General features: G+C 37.2%; 1 protein-coding gene across 1 annotated transcript in view; it reads left to right on the forward strand.

The window, feature by feature from the left end:
* Window positions 1–7,892, forward strand: part of LOC132892061 (cell surface glycoprotein CD200 receptor 1-A-like) — a 190,114-nt gene that overhangs the window by 27,684 nt on the left and 154,538 nt on the right. The window lies entirely within an intron of this gene.

The raw sequence follows: 7,892 nt of genomic DNA on the forward strand, positions 1-7,892 counted from the left end.
TTGAGAAAGAAACAAAGAAAACGAATCTCCTGTTCCAACTGTTCCTGGCATCGCTCGTCTCCCCAAAGCTCCAACAAACACATAACTTCGTCTTTGCTCCATGTAGCTCCACGGTCATTTTGAGCCATTTTGACGTTTTATTTACAGCTGGAAAGCACGTGCGTATTGTATTGTATGAATAACCCGGAAGAAGTAGGAATGGTTCATTGCGCATGCGCATTATATTTGTATCGATACAGAACTGCTTCATCTGTCCACACTACAGCGAAGCGCTACAGTACCGATACTGTACCGGTACGAAACCCATACATTTGTGGGTTTTGTACCGATACAGTTATACCGCTACAGTACCGGTATAGTTGCTAGTGTGGACAGGTGTTGCGATACGAAAGTAGTATCGTATCGGTACAAAATCCCTAGTGTGGACAGGGTATAATAGTCAGTCAGGTCACCATGTGAAACATGGTGGTGGTAGTATCATGGTTTGGGCCTGTTTTGCTGCATCTGGGCTAGGACGGCTTGCCATCATTGATGGAACAATGAATTCTGAATTATACCAGCAAATTCTAAAGGAAAATATCAGGACATCCGTCCATGAACTGAATCTCAAGAGAAGGTGGGTCATGCAGCAAGACAACGACCCTAAGCACACAAGTCGTTCTACCAAAGAATGGTTAAAGAAGAATAAAGTTAATCTTTTGGAATGGCCAAGTCAAAGTCCTGACCTTAATCCAATTGAAATGTTGTGGAAGGACCTGAAGCGAGCAGTTCATGTGAGGAAACCCACCAACGTTCCAGAGTTGAATCTGTTCTGTACAGAGGAATGGGCTAAAATTCCTCCAAGCCGGTGTGCAGGACTGATCAACAGTTACCAAAAACGTTTAGTTGCAGTTATTGCTGCACAAGGGGGTCACACCAGATACTGAAAGCAAAGGTTCACATACTTTTGCCACTCACAGATATGTAATATTGGATCATTTTCCTCAATAAATAAATGACCAAGTATAATATTTTTGTCTCATTTGTTTCACTAGGTTCTCTTCATCTACTTTTAGGACTTGTGTGAAAATCTGATGTTTTAGGTCATATTTATGCAGAAATATAGAAAATTCTAAAGGGTTCACAAACTTTCAAGCACCACTGTATACATTAAAGGTGGCATGGTGGTGCACAGCACAGCAAGAAGGTTCTGTGTGGAGTTTGCATGTTCTCCTCATGCCTACATGAGTTTTCTCCAGGTGTTCCGGTTTCCTCCCACAGTCCAAAGACATGCGGATTAGGTCAACTGGCTACTCTAGTCACCTATAGGTTTGAATGCGAGTGTGAATGGTTATTTATCTATGTGGTAGACCTGTGATTGATTGTCAACCTGCCTGGGGTGTACCGTGCTTCTTGCCCAGAATCAGCTGGGACTGGCTCCGGCTTTCCCATGACCCTGATGGAAAAGCGGTATAGGTAATGGATGAATGGAAATCATACATGGGTAGCAATCAACAAAATTATTCAGAAATACACTCAAAAAAGGAAAGAAAACTATGCAAAGAGTATTACTGTATCAGCTGCCTAATTAGTATCAACAATGAAGTCATAGGGGAAGTAAGTCTCATCTTTTTTTGAATGAATGAATGAATGAATGAATTTATTTATTTCGAACATGTATAAAAATGTATGTAACTATTTGTACATACAAAAGAAAGAAAACGACAAAGTGACAAAAAAAGAATAAATAAAATAACATAAAGAGCTAAGACATTACAAAACACCGCACATTGTTCGAAAAAGGAGTGGGAAGAAGTACAATACTTTTTTTTAATTTCCCACCCCTTTTTAACTACCTCGAAATCCAAACTACATTAATACACCTATAAAAATATATACCATATATACACTTCATGAATATCTATATAAATATATAATTACAAAAATAAATATATACTACATACCATATATATATATACACACTTCATAAATATCCATATAAATATTTAATTACAAAATTAAATATATACTACATTCCATATATACACTTCATAAATATCTATATAAATATATAATTACAAAAATATATATATACTATATACCATATATACACTTCATAAATATCTATATAAATATATAATTACAAAAATAAATATCTACTACATACCCATCCCTGTAAATATGAAGATATCTATCCCCATAAATAAATATATACCATATACTAAGTTAGTTCTAATATAACAATCAACCCTATTCTATTTATCCCTCATCATCCTCCGTTAACATACTTCCTCTTCTATATACTTGTTTAAAAATATTTTTTGTACCTTTTTTTTTAAACAGATTTATATTTGCACTTTGTTTTATTTCTGTCTCCAGTCTGTTCCATAAAGTCACCCCACAGCTCGATACGCACATGCTTTTCATATTTGTTCGAACCTTTGGTTTTTTAAAATTTAGGTCTCCCCTTAGATTATATCCCCCCTCTCTTTCACTAAACATTCCTTGTATATTTTTCGGCAATAGATTATTTCTCGCTTTGTACATTATTTGTGCTGTTCTGAATTTGACCAGATCCATAAATTTCAACATGTGTGATTTTATGAATAGTGAGTTTGTGTGATCTCTGTATCCTGTTTTGTTTATTGTCCTTATTGCTCTTTTCTGTATTGTACATATCGGCTGCAGAGTGGTTTTGTAGGTGTTTCCCCAGACTTCGACACAATAAGTCAGATATGGCAAAATTAATGAGTAATATAGAGTATGCAAAGATTTGCAATCAAGAATATCTTTTGTTTTCCACAGAATTGCCGAGCACTTTGCCAGTTTTGCTCGTACATATCCTACATGAGGTTTCCAGCAGACTTTATGATCCAAAATCACACCAAGAAATTTAATTTCCTGTACCATTTCTATCTTAGTATTGTCTATTATCAATTCTACATTACAATCTATTTTGTGTCTCCCAAACAACATGATCTTTGTTTTGCTTAGATTTAATGATAATTTATTTTTGTCAAACCATAGTTTTAGTTTATTTATTTCAGTTGTGATTATCTCTGAAGTCTGCTGCAAATTCTCACCGGAACAAAAAATATTGGTGTCATCTGCAAACAAAACAAATTTCAGTACTTGCGAAATTGTACATATGTCATTGATATATATTATGAATAATTTTGGACCTAATCTTGACCCCTGTGGTACCCCGCATGTAATGTTCATGAAATCAGATTTATGGTCACCTATCTGCACAAACTGTTGCCTGTTTCTTAGATAGCTCGACAGCCAGCTCCACCCAACTCCCCTAACACCACACTTTTCTAGTTTACTTAATAATAAACTATGATCAATAGTATTGAATGCTTTTTTTAGGTCCACAAATACTCCAATTGCTATTTTTTTATTGTCTATACATTTTGTGATTTCCTCTATTAGTTCCATTAGTGCCATCGATGTTTATCTGTCCGTTCTGAATCCATATTGACTGACTGTAAGGAGGTTGTGTTTTTCAATGAATTTGTCCAGTCTATCTGAAAAAAGTTTTTCGAGTATTTTGAAGAATTGGGGGAGTAAAGAAACAGGCCTGTAGTTTGTGAAATGGTGTCTATCTCTGGTTTTAAACAATGGTATCACTTTTGCAATTTTCATTTTGTCTGGAAATGTACCTGATTGAAAAGATAAATTGCAGATGTGGGTGAGTGGTTTCACAATTCCCTCAATAACTGTCTTTACTGTTAACATGTCTATATCATTCCAGTCTGCAGAGGTTTTGTTTTTACATTTTCTTACAATTTGGATAATTTCTTCCTCATCAGTTGCAGTTAGAAAAATTGTACTTGGATTTCTATCCCCCATATCTTCTATTTCCCCACATTGCGTTGTCTCGGGTTCCTTTATTTTTGCTGCTAAATCTGGTCCCACATTTACAAAGAATTGATTAAAATCATTCACCACATCCTCCATATTATTTATGGTCTTATCATTTTCAGTGTAATACTCCGGGTAATTTGTAATTTTGGATCCATTTCTCACAATACCATTTAGTACAGTCCATATACCTTTAATATTGTTTTTATTTTTCTCCACTAATTTATTATAATAGTCTTTCTTACATATCCTCATAATATTAGTTAATTTATTTTTATATTTTTTATATTTTTCCTCTGCCTCTATAGTTCGATGCTTTAAGAATTGTCTGTATAATATATTTTTCTTTTTGCAGGCATTTTGTAGCCCCTTGGTGACCCACGGACTATTTGTATATTTATGTATATTACTGTATTTCTTTATAGGACAATTTTATTATATAGTTCATTGAATATTATTAAAAATTCCTCATATGCTTTATCAACATCTTTTTCTTTATAAACTACATTCCAGTCCTGTATCATTAAGTCATTTTTAGTGCAATCATGGTTTCTTCAGTTTTCACTCTTATATATTTATAATTTTTAATATCCTTTTTCTTGCTATAATTACAGTAATATACATTAAAAATAGGTAGGTGGTCAATGATGTCTGTTAATAGTAGTCCACTCTCTATATTATTTTCCAAGATATTAGTGAATATATTATCTATTAAAGTGGTGCTGTGAGAAGTGATCCTGCTTGGTCTGGTAATAGTTGGGTACAGTCCCAGACTGAACATTGAGTTAATGAACTCTTCTGTCATTTTATGTTTTTTATGATTTAAGAGGTCGATGTTAAAATCACCACAGATGTACATGACCTTCTGTGTTGATTTTATAAACATACTTTCCATCCAATCTATAAAAACTTCTATGCTTGATCCAGGAGATCTGTATATACAGCTCACCGTTATATTTTTCATTTTTTTCACAACATATTTCTACTGTAATACACGCCATCCAATCATCAACAGCTACCGTCATTTTGTTATTAATTTTATATTCCAAACTATTATCAACATACAGGGGCGTCAGAAGCATTTTTAATGTGGGGGGGGGGGGGGGGGGGACACTGGCGGGGGGTCCTCCGCCAGAAAATTTTTAATTAATTAGATGCCATTTCCTGCATTCTGGTGTATTTTTAACAGGTTGTTAAACACCTAATTTTACCTACAAAAGTCACTTAATTCAATGACTATTTTAGAAACTCAACAATAAGTCCTCATTCAACTAGTCCATATATTCATCAGCCTGTTTTTAAACCCACCGCTACGCCTAAGATAATGAGATGAATGTGACACAATTTATCACCAACAATGACTTTATGGGTGCATTTTACTTTTTATTTTGTGTTTTCTATTTAGTTTTAGATGTAACACAACATGCCACTGGGCCAAGCAATAGTGACACTCAACTGTATGTTTAAAAATAAGAATATTCATAATCTCACACAATGAACAGGCATGACATGGCATCATGCAAACTTCATAACACAAAATCACACTGTGTCAAGCAACGGTGACACATAAAAAATAACTTCACACAATGAACAGGTGCAATTTTGTTCACCACCAACAGTGACTTTAGTGGGTGCATTTTACTTTTTTCCGATTTAGCGATACTCATAACAAAAATGGCATGGCATCATGCAGTCTTCATAACACAAAATTACACTGGGTCAAGCAATGACACATAAAAGAGAACTTCACACAATGAACAAGTGCAGTTTTGTCAACCTACATGCAATGATGGTACTACAGTAGCATTTACAGATTAGTATAACAAATAGATTTATAGATAAAACTCCTTCTTATATTGGTGCCACCACAATTTCTACCACTTCATAACTTTTATCCCCCTTTCCTTCACAATCCACCTGGAATGACATCCATCTCTCTCCATCGCTTTCCTCTCTACTATTCCTTCCCCGTACACTGATTTCCCATCTTACTTTCCAGAAAACTGCCAAAGACCAGACAAAACAAGTTCTTCAAATCAAACAGGGAATCAATAAATATCATCAGAGCAGACTTGACCTCATTCTCGGCATTACAGTAAGGCAGGCCTACTGGGTTTGAATGAAATGATAGCTAAGGTTAAGCTAGCTGATACATCTAACATTGACTAGACATTTCCATTGGGACAAAAAAACCCTGTCCTGTGGGGAAATTCTGACTGACTTTCCGCTTCTTTGTAAAGAATGTCCTTATGTCCATTGTGTCTGGGGAGGAGCAAATACTGCAAACAATCCATCATCAACCAAGAATACCCCATTTCACTGTTTAGTTGAACATTAATTTAACGTGTCCTAGGGTTAATTTTGAGGGCAGATAACGAAAGAATAAGGTTTTAGCAAAAGCTAGACATTGTGAGGTTGCAATGGGGCTGACGTCACCTCCTCCACTTTCCAGCAGCTGCACCAACATGTCTGTGCTCGCGCTGAGATTCGCTTCACTCGCGCGCGGTGAGTTGTTGTCGGGAACGCCCGGAAAACCCGGAGTGGATTTTCAGTGGTCTGTGTTTTCTCTTATCGATCAAGTGGAATGGATTCTTTCATGAAGCAATAGAAACAGCCCTGGGTGAACTCATCTCATCTCATTATCTCTAGCCGCTTTATCCTTCTACAGGGTCGCAGGCAAGCTGGAGCCTATCCCAGCTGACTACGGGCAAAAGGCGGGGTACACCCTGGACAAGTCGCCAGGTCATCACAGGGCTGACACATAGACACAGACAACCATTCACACTCACATTCACACCTACGGTCAATTTAGAGTCACCAGTTAACCTAACCTGCATGTCTTTGGACTGTGGGGGAAACCGGAGCACCCGGAGGAAACCCACGCGGACACGGGGAGAACATGCAAACTCCACACAGAAAGGCCCTCGCCGGCCCCGGGGCTCGAATCCAGGACCTTCTTGCTGTGAGGCGACAGCGCTAACCACTACACCACCGTGCCGCCCCTTGAGTGAACTCATATTTTATGTTAAATGTGTGTGTGTGTGTGGGGTCCAAACGAAGAATTATGAAATGTGAGGGGGACACATCCCCTTCACATTCAATGGTGGCGACGCCCATGACATATATTGCCACTCGCCGTCCTCTTTTGTTATTTCTGTTTATATTATTAAATTCATACCCGTTCAGCTCAAAATCTACTCCCATCTCATCATTAATCCAAGTTTCTGATATGGTTATTGAATGGAGTATTGAACTGACTGAGATATTCCTTCATTTTATGGAAATTGGCATACAGACTTCTGGTATTGAAATGAATAACTGTTTCCTTCTCTGATTGTTGCATTGTATTGATTTTCAGTATAATACCGGCAGCTGATATTGATGTTGCTGAAAAGATTATTTTCCGGATCAATATTATTTTCCATATCTTGTGTTTTATGCTCAGTATAAAGGAAAGTGTCCAGTTCTTGTGTCCAGAGTCCAGTGTCCCGTCCTTGTGTAATGACTGTAAGTTGCTTTATTTGGCTCCCTCAGAATTTGTCCAGTTCCCCAATATCTCGGATGACCAGGATCTTGGCCTCTTCTGGAGATCCCTTTAGCTTTATGAAAATCTTACAGTTTTGTGTCCAAGTGTTCTGGATTTTCCCCTGTTTCCTCAGGAGTCTCGCCTTTCTTGCAATGTCTGCATTTTTTTTTTGTTAAGTGCTCATTCAGAAAAACGTCTGAGCCTTTCAGTTTCCTCCCTTGCTTTAATAGTTGCATCTTATACTTTCTGTTGGCAAATCTTATTATTACAGCCGGTTTGTCTGTGTTGCTTCTCCGTGGGAGAGGGTGACATGCTTCGATGTTAGTATTTTTTACCTCTATACCCTTGGAGCACAGGAATGCTAACACCTGTTGCTCCACAGAGTTAGCATCCTCCTCTTTCTGCTCCTCTCCGTTTCCTCTCGCCACTGCTCCAGCATATGTCCGGGGTTTTATCTGCAGTCTGGTCACAATGATGTTGTTTACCCGGGTGTACTGCTCCAGCTCCTCCACTCGGTTCT

This window comes from Neoarius graeffei, chromosome 9 (genome assembly GCF_027579695.1).
Source record: "Neoarius graeffei isolate fNeoGra1 chromosome 9, fNeoGra1.pri, whole genome shotgun sequence".
NCBI classification, from domain to species: Eukaryota; Metazoa; Chordata; class Actinopteri; order Siluriformes; family Ariidae; genus Neoarius; species Neoarius graeffei.